The sequence below is a fragment of the Triticum urartu genome, chromosome 6 (genome assembly GCF_003073215.2).
Source record: "Triticum urartu cultivar G1812 chromosome 6, Tu2.1, whole genome shotgun sequence".
Taxonomy (NCBI): Eukaryota; Viridiplantae; Streptophyta; class Magnoliopsida; order Poales; family Poaceae; genus Triticum; species Triticum urartu.
In genome coordinates, this window is record NC_053027.1 from 49639097 (window position 1) to 49655990 (window position 16894).

The window sequence follows — 16894 nt, forward strand, 5'->3', positions numbered from 1 at the left end:
AAGTAGCGTAATCGGTAATGCTGATTTCAGGGACTTAGAGTTTCTCTAAGTCCTTGTCCTGATTTTGTCGGTATGCCATATTTTCATGTTGTTTTCTAGTGATCCGTGCCTCTTTTGAGGATGATCAGTAAGGGTGATTTGTTAACATTATGGTGCCCTATCCATCCATGTCTTTGTTTGCATTTATGGAGCACCCTAGCTTGAGTCAATCGAGCTCTACTTTTGCTATAAAATGATCCTGGCAGATTGTTGACATGTTTAGTGATTTTGCCGTGGATGTTGCTATTGATCCGTGCATGCTATGTTATTCTTCTTGCCATGTCTAGCTTCTATGCCATGTCTTCTTAATGGGTGTATTCTTAGTTTGTCATGCCATGCTTTGTAGTGAGTGCATCGAGCTCGTAAACATGCCTACTTGTTAATCTGTTTTACATGCTCCAGTTTTTCACTAAGTCTGAATCTGTTTACATGCTTGCAATTGTATTTTCTGATCCCTTTTGGCTCAAGGTCACTAAGGGACTTTTGTTAAGTGCTTTGAGTAGCTTCATGCCATGCCTTTCTTTGCCATGATATGTTCCTGTAGCATGTAGTTTTCATGCTCTAAAGTGTGCTTCCTGATGATAAATTCCAGACTTGTGTTAATTTCACTAAGTCGGAAACCTGTTATCATTTGCACTTTTTCCATGCTTGTTTGAACCTGTTATTGAGTGAATTAGTCGTAGCTCAGTGTTCATCTTTTGTCAAGCATCATGAGTGGATCCCTTCCAGGTATTTTTTTGTCATGTTTGAGTGCTATAGCATATTTATCTTGATGCATTTAGATGGCTACTTGCTGTTAATCGCAGACCGGTGCCATATTTGTTTTGCTTGCCATTTCCAAACCGTGCATCCGATTCCGGTGATCTTTATATTGATTTCAACCGAAATCACCTCACCTTTCCAGTGGAACTCTTGGATTTCCAAGTTGAGGCTAGGTTCAATCATTCCTTTGTAAGTCATGCATATGCATCGCATACCGCATATCATACCATGTTCATGTGTTGGTTGTTTACTATGTTGTATGCTTCTTTCCGGTGTTGCTTCTTCGGGTTGGTTCCATTAACGTCGCGTTTGTGAGGACCCATTTGAATATGTCCGTTTGTCTCCTTCATGGACTCATTCTTCTTCCTTGCGGGATTTCAGGCAAGATGACCATACCCTCGAAATCACTTCTATCTTTGCTTGCTTGATGCTCGCTCTTTTGCTATGCCTAAGCTGTGATACCTACCACTTGCTTATCATGCCTCCCATATTGTTGAACCAAGCCTATAACCCACCTTGTCCTAGCAAACCGTTGTTTGGCTATGTTACCGCTTTGCTCAGCCCCTCTCATAGTGTTGTTAGTTGCAGGTGAAGATTGGAGCTTGTTCCATGTTTGGAACATGGATATTTTGTTGGGATTGTTGGGATATCACAATATCTGTTATTTAATTAATGCATCTATATACTTGGTAAAGGGTGGAAGGCTCGGCCTTATGCCTGGTGTTTTGGTCCACTCTTGCCGCCCTAGTTTCCGTCATATCGGTGTTATGTTCCCGGATTTTGCGTTCCTTATGCGGTTGGGTTATAATGGGAACCCCTTGACAGTTCGCCTTGAATAAAACTCCTCCAGCAATGCCCAACATTAGTTTTACCATTCGCCACCTAGCCTTTTCTTTTCCCTTGGGAGTCGCGCTCCTGAGGGTCATCATTATGTTACCGCCCCAGGCCACTGCTCCTCTGAGCGTTGGTCCAAACTAGAGCCCTGCGCAGCGCCCCCTCGGGGAAACTCGAGGTTTGGTTTTAGTTGTATGGAGAGCTCATCTGAGTGTGCTCTGAGAACGAGATATGTGCAACTCCTATCTGGATTTGTCGGCACATTCGGGCGGTGTTGCTGGACTTGTTTTACCATTGTTGAGATGTCTTGTAACCGGGATTCCAAGTCTGATCGGGTCTTCCCGCTAGAAGGAATATCCTTCGTTGACCGTGAGAGCTTGTGATGGGCTAAGTTGGGACACCCCTGCAGGGATTTGAACTTTCGAAAGCCGTGCCCGCGGTTATGGGTAGATGGGAATTTGTTAATGTCCGGTTGTAGAAAACCTGAAGTTGATCTTAATTAAAATACATCAACCACGTGTGTAACCGTGATGGTCTCTTTCCGGCGGAGTCCGGTAAGTGAACACGGTGTTGGAGTTATGTTTGACGTAGGTTGTTCTAGGATCACTTCTTGATCATAGTTGTTCGACCGTGCTTTTGCCTTCTCTTCTCGCTCTCATTTGTGTATGTTAGCCACCAAATATGCTAGTCGCTTGCGGCAGCTCCACCTCATACCTTTTACCCTTCCTATAAGCTTAAATAGTCTTGATTGCGAGGGTGTGAGATTGCTGAGTCCCCGTCACTCACATATACTTCCAAAACCAGTTTGCAGGTGCCGTTGAACTGTGCAGATGACGCAATCAAGCTCAAGGAGGAGCTCAATGAAGATCTTGTCCTTTGTGTTGTTTCGTTCTAGTTGATCAGTAGTGGCGCCCAGTCAGGACGATCGAGGATCTGTGTAGCTTTTGGGGTACTCTTCTTTTATTTTGGTTCCGTAGTCGGACCTTGATTGTATCTGGTTGATGTAATGCTTTATTCATGTAATTGTGTGAAGTGGCGATTGTGAGCCAACTATGCATCTTTTCCCTTATATTATTACATGGGTTGTTGTGAAGATTACCTTACTTGCGACATTGCTTTCAATGCGGTTATGCCTCTAAGTCGTGCTTCGACACGTAGGAGATATAGCCGCATCGAGGGCATTACAAGTTGGTAATCAGAGCCTTCCCCGACCTTAGGAGCCCCCTGCTTGATCGAATCATTGGCATTGTTGAGTCTAGAAAAAATGTTTTGAGTCATTTAGGATTATATATATCGGAGATTTTAGGAATTCTTTTTACTCCTCAGTCCCTTCGTCGCTCTGGTGAGGCATCCTGACGTAGAGTTTTGACTCTTCTCTTCTCAAATTTTCACTAAATTTTTTTAGGATCACGCGGGTATCTTGGAATCGTTCCGATGGTTTTGTGACGAGAACATTGTTCTTGGTGCCTCCTGACATTTAGGGGTTGTGACAGTGTCCCGGGGAGTTGAGCTCCGACGTGTTGTCGTCACAATTTTATCGTTGCAGTTCTGAAATACCTGAGTTTAGTTTCGCCGACATCGAAAATCTCTTTTATGCAGTTGTTGGTGAGATAACCTCGACGCCACCCAGTACTGGGGCGGGAGTTCGAGAGTATTGCCATAACTCATATAACGGATGCTTTTTCGAAGGTTGAGGTAGACGATTTCCGAAGGTTTCTTGGTTATGTGTTGAAGGATGGATACAGCTGGATGTAGGATTTGCTAGTTTTGGGTGAGATATTATGCTTCCCCTGTATCCCCAACACCTGATTGCATAACCGGAAAGTTTAGGGAGTTTATAAGTGGGAATTCAAGTAGCTCTTAGGATATCTTTCCGTCAGATGTATGATATGAAATTGGGGTTCGACGTCTAGTGGTCCGCCTATCCACGGTTAGTTTTACAGTGGTCTCGTTGTGTCTTAAAGAGTCCTTGGCTATGCCGACTCAGGGATGCTTCGTATGTCATGTGCACTGCCTTGTACATGATGGTGCTGTACGATCGAGCCCGTGTAGGCCCCACCACGAAAACTTCGGACGAAATCTCTATCATATGTTTGCTCCGGCTTATTTTGCAAGCCAATCCTTTGTTTTGCTTTTGAGTTGTGGTATTCGAGTTGCTTAGAAGTCAAATGTTGATTCCATACCTTTTCCTAAGCGGTGTTCTCACATTTCTATGTGAATACTAATCCTTCTCGATCATCGAGTTTGTCATTTCAATTTCTTCTCAACCGGTGAGCTTCCCTTCAAGTGGATCCGATCACTTCAACATTTGCAATATCAATTATCATTTCTTCTCAACGGTGTTTGTTTCATCCATCCCAAGTTGCCTTTGTTTTCCCACCCTCCCACCCTTTTTTCTTCAACGACTCAGATTTCTCAATCAAGTATCATCTTATTGATGAGAAATCTCTCCATTCTTTTCCTTCATGTTCTTACCCGGTGATTCTCATGAAGATTCTGACAGAGCTTCAAGTTATCATTATTCGTTCTTTTTCTTCTCCGGTGGATCCAATTCAAGCTTTGTCGATCATATCCTTTCCTCGTTTCTATGCTTTCTCTTGCCGGTGCACCTCATAATCATTCACTTCTCGCTACTCATTTGTTCCGGAGTGCTCTAGATATCTCGAAGAATCGTGTTTCCATTCATTCAAGATCTTTCAAGGATGTTATCTCATTCAAGTCATTTAATTCAACCGGTGCATTCTCTCTTTTAAATCATCCAACGGTGTTTCTTTTGAGTGGGCCCTAACCCACAGGTTTTTTTCCCAGGATCTTACCTGACTCTTCTTATTTTTCTGGAGTTATCCTCAAATTCTTTTGGAAGTTTGACATAAGAATGAGTTATCATCAGTCAAATGCCTTTCTCCAAGATCCGTTAAATTCTTTTCATCGTTGGCTCAACCTTTCCATTATTCATTCCGGAGTGCCTCAACAATTCATGGTGGTGTTTCTCATCATCATTATCTGCATTTGAAGACCGAAGAAGAGTTTTACATCCATATCTTATTCGTTCTCTCAGAGATTCATGGCTCTAGTTCGAGACCATCCTCTCATAATCATTTTCGATTGTCAGAATTCTTTTCAACCACCCAGAGCATTTCATGAGTTGTTTTCCATTTATTTCCTCTGAAGGCCACCATCTCAGATTTATTCATTCTCAGCTTTCAGTCATCATTCTTCAATCTTACCGGTGCATCTTTCAGGTTTTCTCTTATTAGCTCGTGATCTCTTCGTTCTCATGTATATAAATTCTCTCAAGCATCTTCATTCATTTGCTAATTCTTCTCGGTGTTTCTTTATCTTCTCTTCGTTCATTTTTAATTCTTACCGATGGTTCATTCAAGATTTCTCTTCCTTTATTATTGTATCAATTCATTCGTTGTTTCAATCCTACCGGTGGTCCATTAAGTTTATGTTATATCTCTCTTAATCTTTTCTACGAGAATAAGTAATATGTCAAATCCGTTGATTATCATCAATTTAAATTGGTGAAGGATACGCATAATGTAATTCTTATTCTTGTTTCATCCAAGCGTTTAATTCTTTATTCTGGAGGCTCATGAAATTCCTGATTTCAATTGTTCATCTTCTCTTCTTCCCGGAGTTCCAACCTTTTTCAATTATTTCACCACGAAGATCCATCTAAATCATTACAAGGCTTCACCTTGTGTTTTCAACTTCTTTTTTTCCTTCCATTTGATCATGTTTTGTTACCGGAGTTCTTCATGGAGGTTCTACATGATGGTTCATCAAGGATTTAATTTCATTCTCACAACGTTCTTTAAGATTCTTTTCAGAGGAGGTCAACCATTCTTCATCTTGCAATCCGGAGTGCAATTCGTTCTATCGTATCATTGGAGGTGGTATTATGTCATTCTTGATAATTTGAGGTCATGTTTCATGATTCACATGTGGTCTAGAATGGGATATTAAAATCCATCAATCTCTTCCTTGGAGTTATCTTGGGTTATATTTCACCTTAAGCCTTCCCTAAGGATGGTTGCTATTATGGTGTTCATAAAGGACCCAAGTTCTTCTTTTATCCTCCCAGTGAAATAGTTTCTCGTCTCCTTGGTGACATCAATCCAATCTACTATTTTCGTCAGTGGCAGAATTTCACCTCTTGATTTGGGGATGCTTTCCATAAGCCCACTTAAAGCTTATCTTTTCGATGTTGGGTTTCCAATAACTCCGTTCGAACCTTCTCCTAAATATGCCTTTTCAAACTCTTTTGTGGCACAAGTTGGCATTTTATTCTCAATTCTCCTATTTCAATTATCTATCTTCTATTCTTCCGTTCCGGAGGCATTGTGATGTTGCTCTCCTCAACCCATCTTCTCGGATTGTCAGGACCATGTTCTGTTCGTGCTTATCCTTTTAACCGGAGTGTTGTGTCCCTTTTCTCAAGCTCTTTCATTTTATCAGGTCTTTCATATCTTATCAACCGAAGTGCTACCCGAATCGGTTCTTTCTTTTCCCCTTTTCGTAATGGAGTGCTTTTAACTTTATTCTTCTCCGTTTCTTTCTTTCTTCCAATTTGTTCAACCTCTCAAGTATCGTGGTTTCTCTCGTTTGTCAAAGAAGCAACTTAGTTTTACCTCTTCTATTTCTCTTCCATTGTCCCTCTGGTGCCATTCTAGATCTCGGGACGAGATCTTCTCGTAGTGGTGGAGTGTTGTAACGCCCCGAGACCGATGTGCCAGGTGTCTTCCAGTTATTCGCTGTTGTTGCCTTGTGATTGCTTGCATGTCATGCATTGCATATCATGTCATCATGTGCATTTCATTTGCATACATGTTCGTCTCATGCATCCGAGCATTTTCCCCATTGTCCGTTTTGCAATCCGGCACTCCTATGTCATCCGGCGTCTCCTTTTACCTCTTTTCGTGTGCGGGTGTTAAACATTTCCGGATTGGACCGAGACTTGTCATGCGGCCTTGGTTTACTACCGGTAGACCGCCTGTCAAGTTTCGTGCCATTTGGACTTCGTTTGATACTCCAACGGTTAACCGAGGGACCGAAAAGGCCTCGTGTGTGTTGCAGCCCAACACCCTTCCAAAGTGGCCCAAAACCCACCTAAACCCCCTCCATCATCTTGGTCGTTCTATCACGATAGCGTGGCCGAAAACCGCACCTCATTTGGACTCTCCTAGCTCCCTCTACCTATAAATATGTGTCTCCCTCCGAAATTTCCGCGCAGATCAAACCCTAGCCCCGCTCCTCCCGCCGCCGGACAAAACTCCCCACCACCGGCCGGACATGTCCACCCCAGTCAGCCACCTCACTCCGGCGAATCAGACGTCGCCATGTTGCCCCGCCGCCGTGCTCCTCCAACCACAGCTTGCCACCTGTCCCCGCCGTGACCACATCGCCGCGCAGGCCCACCAGGCCCATCTCCGGCCCGCCCGAGCCGCGCCGGGCCCGTTCGTCGCCGCCCGCTCCGCCCGGGTTCCCGAGCCGCCGCGCCGCCCGTCAGCTAGCTCCGCCTGCGCCGGAGCATCGCCGGACGTCGCCGGCTCGACCCCGCCGCCCTTAGCGCGACACGCCGGAGCGCTCCACCTTGCCGGCCTCTGCCTCCTCGCGCCTTCGCGTCTCGAGTGCCTCTGCGCGTCGCCTCCACCGGACTGCGCCTCTCCGACGACCGGAAGCCGGCCGCCTCGCCGGACCTCGCCGCCCCACCATGGCCTCGAGCTCACCGGAGTTCCACCGTCGTCGAAGCTCCTCCGCCCGAGCCGAGTCCAGATCCGGGGTCCCCACACCCGGATCCGTCCGTTTCCGGTGCCTCCCCGTGACCCCGACCCTCACTTGGCCTTGCCGGAGACCCAACGCATCGTCGCCGCCCCTGCCATCATCGTCTCCCTCCTGCTCGAGCGGGAGGAGGAGGACGAGCGCCTCCTCGGGCCTCGGCAGTTTGCCCCTGGGCCGTGCCTGTGCAAGGCCCAGCCAGCCTCTCTACTCCCTGGACCGAAGCCCACGAGGTGAAGCCCAGTCCCGTTTTCCCTTGCACTTTTTTCACTAAGTCTTTTCTTTCTGCAGTATTTCGAGCCACTGTTCATGGCATCGTAACTCTGTCATCGTAGGTCCCATTCGTGCGTGTAGCATATCAAAATGTTCGCCTCGACAAGTACATCATTTCGTCTCATTGCATCATTTTCATTTGAGCTCATCTTGATGCCCGAAATGCTGTTGGAAGAGGGCTATATGAGTATTTTGTCAGATCTGTTTCAACAAATGGCATTTTGTCATTTTTGCCATGATTAATGTTTGCATGCTATGGCCCTGAGCTCTACATGTGTTTTGTTATATTCCATGCCATCTTTACAGAGGTGCTTGCTATGTATTTTTGTGATATTTGTGGTGACTAGCACAAGCTTCCAAAGTAGCGTAATTAGTAATGCTGATTTGAGGGACTTAGAATTTCTCTAAGTCCTTTTCCTGATTTTGTCGGTATGCCATATGTTCATGTTGTTTCCTAGTGATCCGTGCCTCTTTTGAGGATGATCAGTAAGGATGTTTTGATAACATTGTGGTGTTCTATCTATCCGTGTCTTTGTTTACATTTATGGAGCACCCTAGCTTGAGTCAATCGAGCTCTACTTTTGCTATAAAATGATCCTGGCAGATTGTTGACATGTTTAGCGATTTTGCCGTGGATGTTGTTATTGATCCGTGCATGCTATGTCGTTGTTCTTCCCATGTCTAGCTTCTATGCCATGTCTTCTTGATGGGTGTATGCTTAGTTTGCCATGCCATGCTTTGTAGTGAGTGCATCGAGCTCGTAAACATGCCTACTTGTTAATCTGTTTTGCATGCTATAGTTTTTCACTAAGTCTGAATCTGTTTATGTTTTTGCCATGTTCACATGCTTGCAATTGTATTTTCTGATCCCTTTTGGCTCAAGGTCACTAAGGGACTTTTGTTAAGTGCTTTGAGTAGCTTCATGCCATGCCTTGCTTTGCCATGATATGTTCCTGTAGCATGTAGTTTTCATGCTCTAAAGTGTGCTTCCTGATGATAAATTCCATACTTGTGTTAATTTCACTAAGTCAGAAACCTGTTATCATTTGCACTTTTTCCATGCTTGTTTGATCCTGTTATTGAGTGAATTAGCCGTAGCTCAGCGTTCATCTTTTGTCGAGCATCATGAGTGGATCCCTGCCAGGTATTTTGTTGTCATGTTTGAGTGCTGTAGCATATTTATCTTGATGCATTTAGATGGCTACTTGCTGTTAATCGCAGACCGGTGCCATGTTTGTCAGCCAGCCAGCTGTCTTCTCCCTCACAAAAGCGGGTCAGGTGTGTCGTGAGGGCTGCCATAGATTTCGGCTTTTCCTGACCAAGGTGCCGCGCTAGCCATTCGTCGCGGATGTTGTGTTTGAAAGCCGCTAGGGCCTCTGCATCCGGACAGTCGACAATTTGATTTTTCTTTGTTAGGAACCGAGACCAGAATTGCCTGGCCGATTTTTCTAGCTGCTGAATTATGTGGCTCAAGTCATCGGCATCTGCTGGCCGCACATAAGTGCCCTAAAAGTTGTCGAGGAATACGGCTTCTAGATCTTCCCAACAGCTGATGGACTCGGTTGGCAAGCTGTTAAGCCAATGCCGCGCTGGTCCCTTGAGCTTTAGTGGGAGGTATTTGATGGCGTGTAAGTTGTCACCGCGGGCCATGTGGATGTGGAGGAGGAAATCCTCGATCCATACTACGGGATCTGTTGTGCTGTCATATGATTCAATATTTACAGGTTTGAAACCTTCTGGGATTTGATGATCCATTACTTCGTCTGTGAAGCATAAGGGGTGTGTGGCGCCTCTGTATTGGGCTATATTGCGACGCAACTCGAATGGGTCTTGCCCGCTGTGTTCGGCCCGGCCGGATTTGCTTTTGCTGTATCCGGCGTGATGTTTATCGTCTCGCAGAGTGGCGCGTCCTTGTGATCCATAGATCGATCTTGCATGCTTTGCTTTGTCCTCCAATATGTCTCGCAGGTCTGGTGTATCTCCCCATGCCTTTTTATTTGAATGGCGTTGGGGTGGAGGCTGAGTTTTTGGCTGGAATGCCTCTCTATCGCGGCCACGAGGTGGCCAATCAGCCGTATCATACGCTTCTTCCTCCAGTCAAGGTAGCAACCTGCACTTTGGGTAACACTTGGAGGGGCGCTCGAGTTTATATTCCTCGGCCGTGAGGACTTCAGTCCATCTGTCAGCTAGCAGATCCTGATTAGCTTGAAGCTGCTGCTGCTTTTTCTTAAGGCTATTTGCCGTGGCTATAAGCCGGCGTTTGAAGCGCTCTTGTTCGACGGGATCCTCTGGCGCAACAAATTCATCGTCGCCGAGGCTTGCCTCGTCTTCGGAGGGGGCATGTAATTATCATCCTCCTCTTCTCCATCTGCCGCTCTCTCAGGAGGGCTGGCTCCTCCATTCTCCTGTTCTAAATCTTGCTGGAGGGGATTGTTGTTGTCTTCGGCACTATCCAGAGTATTATTATCTCCTGTGCTGGTATCACCACTTTTGCTTTGGCGGGACTTTGAGCGGCGCTGCTGACGTCGGCGCTTGGGTTGCTTCTTGGAGGGGTCATCCTCTGCTATCTTGTTGTCATTGCCTTCTTTGGGTGTATCCACCATGTATATATCGTATGATGAGGTGGTTGTCCAGTGCCCTGTGGGCGGTGGTTCCTCTTCGCCTCCCGTATCGTCGTCCATACCGTCGATGTCTTCGGAGTCGAAGTCGAGCATGTCAGTTAAGTCATCGACAGTGGCTACTAAGTGGGTGGTGGGTGGGCCTCGAATTTCTTCGTTGTCCGCATCCCAGTCTTGCCGGACATAGTTCGGCCAGGATCCTCCTGACAAGGAGAGATACCTTAATGAGTTCAGTATGTCGCCAAAGGGTGAGTGCCGAAAAATATCCGCGGAGGTAAACTCCATGATCGGCGCCCAATCGGATTCGATAGGAACGGGCGCAGGCGGTTCGGAGTCCGTGGCCGAAGAAGGATCCGGCAGTTTAACAACACAGCTCTCGTGCAAGGTAAGGTCGATGTTTGGCTCGATCGCCGCTGAGGGTAAGGCCTCCGTGGCGGGGTCCATCCACCCATCCGCGGAAGGCGCACCTGGCTCCGAATTGAGGGTCGGAGCGACTGCCTGTGCGATCTCTTGAACACTATCCGATGGTAGCGCTAGATCGCACTCATCGTGACCGTGTGACGCACAAGGCAGAGGCTCAAATCCATCGAAGATCAAGTCTCCGCGGATATCGGCCGTGTAGTTTAAGCTTCCAAACCTGACCTGGTGGCCAGGGGCGTAACTTTCAATCTGCTCCAGATGGCCAAGCGAATTGGCCCACAATGCAAAGCCGCCGAATACGAAGATCTGTCCGGGGAGAAAAGTCTCACCCTGGACTGCATCGCCATCGATGATATTAGGAGCTGTCAAGCCTAACGGCGACGACATAGAGGAACTCTCAATGAAAGCACCAATGTTGGTGTCAAAACCGGCGGATGTTGGGTAGGGGGTCCCGAACTGTGCGTCTAGGCCGGATGGTAACAGGAGGCAGGGGACACAATGTTTTACCCAGGTTCGGGCCCTCTTGATGGAGGTAAAACCCTACGTCCTGCTTGATTAATATTGATGATATGGGTAGTACAAGAGTAGATCTACCACGAGATCAGAGAGGCTAAACCCTAGAAGCTAGCCTATGGTATGATTGTATGTTGTAGTTGTTGTGTCCTACGGACTAAAACTCTTCGGTTTATATAGACACCAGAGAGGGTTAGGGTTACACAAGGTCGGTTACAAAGGAGGAGATATCCATATCCGTATTGCCTAGCTTGCCTTCCATGCCAAGTAGAGTCCCATCCGGACACGAGACGAAGTATTCAATCTTGTATCTTCATAGTCTAACAGTCCGGCCAAAGGATATAGTCCGACTGTCCGGAGACGCCCTAATCCAGGACTCCCTCACCTGCGTTTTGCCTTCAAGTGGACTTTGTTCTTTACTCGGAATAATCTTTGTGCTTGAGACGTAGCTCTGAGGTGGTGACTCCAGTCGACCTGCACTTCATCGTCCTTGCGGGTTGGGACGGAGCACGCATTGCCGTCGACCTGCACCTCGTTGTCCTTGCGGATAGGGATGGAGTGCATATTGTACTTGTGGCGTAGCTCCGAAGGAGAGGGTTGCAGTCGACCTGCACCTCGGCGTCCTTGTGGATAGGGATGGAGCGCACAATGTACTTGTGGCGTAGCTCCGAAGGAGAAGGTTGCAGTCGACCTGCACCTCGTCGTCCTTGCAGATAGGGATGGAGCACACATTGTACTTGTGGCGTAGCTCCGAAGGAGAGGGTTGCAGTCGACCTGCACCTCGTCGTCCTTGCGGACTGGGATGGAGCACACATTGTACTTGTGGCTTGATACGTCTCTGTCGTATCTACTTTTCCAAACACTTTTGCCCTTGTTTTGGACTCTATCTTGTATGATTTGAATGGAACTAACCCGGACTGACGCTGTTTTCAACAGAATTACCATGGTGTTGTTTTATGTGCAGAAAACAAATATTCTCAGAATGACCTGAAACTCCATGGGAGGTCTTAGAAAAAACAATAAAAAATCCTCGCCAAATATGAAGACCACGGGGCCCACACCCTTTCCACGAGGGTGGGGGCGCCCCCAGTCGGTGTACTAGAGTAGGGGTACCCTAGTATCCCGAACTTGTGCACGGGTAGTCGCAGCATCCCGCGGCAAGGCTTGCCGGGTGACCGCCAAGGTCCTCCGTGGTTCCCTTGGAGCCATTCAAGGAGACAAGACCCCGACAAGAGGAGCTTGCCGGGAAGGCCAACCAAGGCACTTCAAGACCCCGGCAAGAGGAGCTTGCCGGGAAGGCCACCCAAGGCATCTCAAGGAACTTGCCGCGGCGTGCCACGCGTCCCGGCAAGGCCCGGTGAGTGACAAGCTCCCGGACGCAACAAGACAACGACCACGGCAAGGCGCTTGCCATGGCAAGCCACCATTCTGTGCCCGCGCTCCAGCACATCCACCAACGTGTCGCTCTGGGACCCTTCCAGGCGTGCGTGGCGGGCGGCTGTGCAGCCAGCAGGTGAGCGGTGGCAAGCGGCACTGACAAGATTGCCATCGTGGCGAGCGGTGGCGTCCCTGACGGTCCCTTTTACACTATTTAGGCGACACAGACGGGCATTTAAGGCCCTTGTCCCCTGCCGTCAGGGTTAGGTATGATACACTGTAGCAGGTAGCTGTACCAACCGCAGCACCTTTCCCTTTTTGCCCTTGTCTACATTGCCACCTGTCGGTGACCCCTTGGGCATATAAAAGGAGGCCCATGCGCAACATAGAGGGGGGTTCGAACACTCACGCTCGGTCTCGTTAGCTGCTGGTGTGTACTGTAGCACTCCGCGCTCCCGAGCAAGAACTCAATACAAACCACAAAGCAGGAGTAGGGTTTTACGCATCCGTGCGGCCCGAACCTGGGTAAACTGCTCGTGTGCTTCGCCTCGATCCGCTCTTTGCACGACCTCCGCCCCCGCCGAACCGAAAGGGACTCGGTCCACCGGTCCCATAGGTGTTCGTGGATCAGTCCCCCACATCTTTGGCGCGCCAGGGATGTCGGGGGACTGATCCACGAACACCTATGGGACCGGCGGACCGAGTCCATTTCGGTTCGGCGGGGGCGGAGGTCGTGCAAAGAGCGGGCGTCGACGAGGGAGCTCACGGTGCTGCCAGGTCCAAGGACAAGGCTACGCTGCCCATCGGTGGCGTAGCCGGCTCCCACAACGACCGGGCGCACTTCAAGACCTCGGCGTCCGTACATGCACCGCGCCCATCTCAGGAGGCGCGGGACCGGCAGCGTCATGGTATTCACGGTACCATGCGCTTGCTGGACCAAGATCGAGCCGGTGGGTCTCGGAGTGCTCCAGACCAGCATGCACACCAACATGGTGGCACGAGCGAGGCGCGGTCGCCTGGACGGGATACTGCTCCTTCTAACATAGTTAGAAGTCCGAGCATATCCCGCTCCTCGCACCGTTCGCCACCACCACCTGCCACTGCCGCAGAAGCTTTGGCGCGAGCTCAACTGCTCCTAGACTACCCTCCAACAACAGACAAGATCGACGACTGGAGGGCCACCATTCAGAATCTCATCTGCTTCGCCAACGGCGACACTCAGCGGCAGCCGAGCACGTCGCAGCCGCAGCAAGTCAGCCAGGCACGAGCCGGTGGCGACAAGACCGATGGGGGTGCAACTACTGTGCGCTCTCCGCCTCGAAGGCCAAGATCGCCGACTCGCCGGATCCACCTCGACAGCGACTCCACCGCTTCATCAGATCCACGAGCTCGTCGAGATCAGCGCCAAGTTCTTCACGAATGACAACAAGAAGACGCTCGTACTCGCATCGAGCGCCGAAGAGAAGCACGACGTCAATCAGACCAGCGCGCTGGGCCCTCTGTCGACATGCACGCGCCAGGGGAACTAGGCGACTTGCGGTACGTGGTAGGTTGCCCTACGTTCACTCGTGAGCTGCGGCAAGTCCAGTGGCCCAGCATGAAGAATTTCAAGCCAGACGTACCAGAGAAGTACGACGGCAAGTCGCATCCGTCGGAGTTCCTCAGCATCTACACCATCGCGGTGCATGCTGCCGGGGGACGGGATGACAAGATCCTTGCCAACTACTTCCCGCTGGTGCTCAAGCCCAACGTCAGGTCCTGGCTCATGCACTTGCCGGACAACTCCATATCCTCCTGGGCAGACCTATGCCATCAGTTTGTCGGTGCCTTTACGGGCGGCCACAAACCTCATGGCCAAGAGAGTGACCTTCATCTGCTCGCCCAAAAGGAAGGAGAGCCCCTGCGCAAGTACATTCAAAGATTCAGCTGTGTACAGCACAACATCCCAGATGTCCACCCTGCCGCGGTCATCAGCGTGTTCCATCAGAACGTGCGTAACCGCAGGATGCAGGAGGAAATGGCGATGTGCAAGATCAGAGACGTCAGTGAGTTGTATGCCCTGGCCGACAAGTGTGCACGTGCTGAAGAAGGGAGGAAACTCCCCGGAGAGAATATAGGAGCAGGAGGATCTGACAGTGAGGATGCTGCCCTGGCAAAGTAAAACCGGCGGCGGAATAGGAAGAAGAAAGGCAAAGATGTGCTAGTCGTTGAGCAGTCCGGCAACGAAGGTGGCGCCAAGAAGGCCAAAGTTGGTAGCTCCGGCAAGGATATTGCCGCATGCACCAACTGCCAGGCTGTGGCGGTCGCCGACAAGCAGGACGACACCGACAAGCAGTACTGCAAGATTCACCGCACCAAGGGCCATGACCTCCAGAGCTGCAAGAAGGTCGAGCAGCTTGTCCAGCAGCAAAAGGCTGAATACGAGCGACGCGACAAGGAGAGGGCCCAAGGAGGCGCTGGAGAATCTGGCAAGAAGCGCGCCGGCCGGGGAGGACGCCGCGGCAAGGCCAAGCAGCGGCAAGGAGACAGACCTCCCCGCGGCCGCGACAAGGATGAAGACGACGACGACGACGAAGACATGGATGATGTTGAGACCAGCGAACAGGAGTTCCAGAAAGCCACAGAGGTCTTGTGTGTTGACGGCGGCGCTTCTCTTCATACTTCGCACCGCCAACTCAAGCAGTGGGTGCGGGAAGTCAATGCAGCAGAACCACCTGTCGAGTCACACAAGCTTCTGAAATGGTCCAGCACGCCTATCATCTTTGATATTGAGGACCACCCTGATCGCACAACTGCGGTCGGGTGCTTGCCGATGTTGGTTTCACCAACTATTCGCAACCTCAAGGTCACTAAGATGGTAGTTGACGGCGGGGCCGGCCTGAACCTGATCTCCTCCGCTGTACTCCAAAAACTCTAGATCCCTGACATCGAGCTCGAAGAGACCGGCACATTCCAAGGAATTAACCAGAGAAGGAGCAAGCCGAAGGGGAAGGTCATGTTGCCAGTAACATTTGGCAGCGAGCTCAACTTCAGGACTGAGAGGGTCACTTTTGATGTTGCCAATATTCCATTGCCTTACAATGGGATACTTGGCCATCCAGCACTCGCCAAGTTCATGGCAGCCTCTCACTACGCATACAACATGCTGAAGATGCCAGGCCCGATAAACGTCATCTCTGTCCCCGGCGACAAGAAGGATGCTCTTATCTGCGCCGACAAGATCTACCGGGAAGCGGTAGCCGCAACAGACCGCAAGTCACTTGCCGTTGAAGCTCCCGGGGGGAAGAAGAAGACCAAGTCCGGCAAGAGTTCTGATGCCCACTCCGGCAAGCGCACCTCTTCGGAGTGCTGCGCTGCCGTCGAGGACGCACCATTGAGCTCCACCGGCAAGTGTAAGAAGACAATGGCGGCTCCGCCAAAGACGAAGAAGGTGTCCGCCAAGGAGGACGGCACTGGTGGTACCTTCACCATCAGTGCCACTCTCGACCCTAAATAGGAAAGCGCGCTCATTGCTTTCCTGCGGGCGAATGTCGACGTGTTTGCATGGCAACCGTCTGACATCCCCGGTGTTCCCAGGAAAGTAATTGAGCACCACCTTGCCGTTTGTCCTCATGCGCGGCCCGTCAAGCAGAAGGTCAGGAAGCAAGCAGTGGAGCACCAAGAATTCATTGCAGAAGAGATCAAGAAGTTGGAAGCAGCAGGCCTTGTCAGAGGAGTGCTCCATCCTACGTGGTTGGCCAATCCTGTAGTCGTGCGCAAGGCGAATGGGAAATGGAGACTTTGTATTGATTTTACCGATGTTAACAAAGCTTGTCCCAAAGACCCATTTCCTTTGCCGCGCATTGACCATATTGTTGAGTCCACAGCCGGATGTGATTTGCTTTCATTTCTTGACGCATACTCAGGATACCATCAGATCTTCATGGCAGAAGAGGATGAGGAGAAGACCGCATTCATTACTCCATGTGGCACGTACTGTTTCATACGGATGCCTTTCGGATTAAAAAATGCTGGCTCAACATTTGCAAGAGTAGTCCATGTCGCTCTTGAGCCACAAATACACAGGAATGTGGAAGCCTACATGGATGATATAGTGGTCAAGAGCAAGGACAAGGCAACTCTGATCCAAGATTTAGACGAAACCTTTGCAAATCTGCGCAAGATCAGCCTCAAGCTCAACCCCGAGAAGTGTGTGTTTGGAGTACCCTCCGGCAAGCTTCTCGGGTTCTTCGTGTCTCAGCGGGGAATTGAAGCCAATCCCGACAAGATCAAGG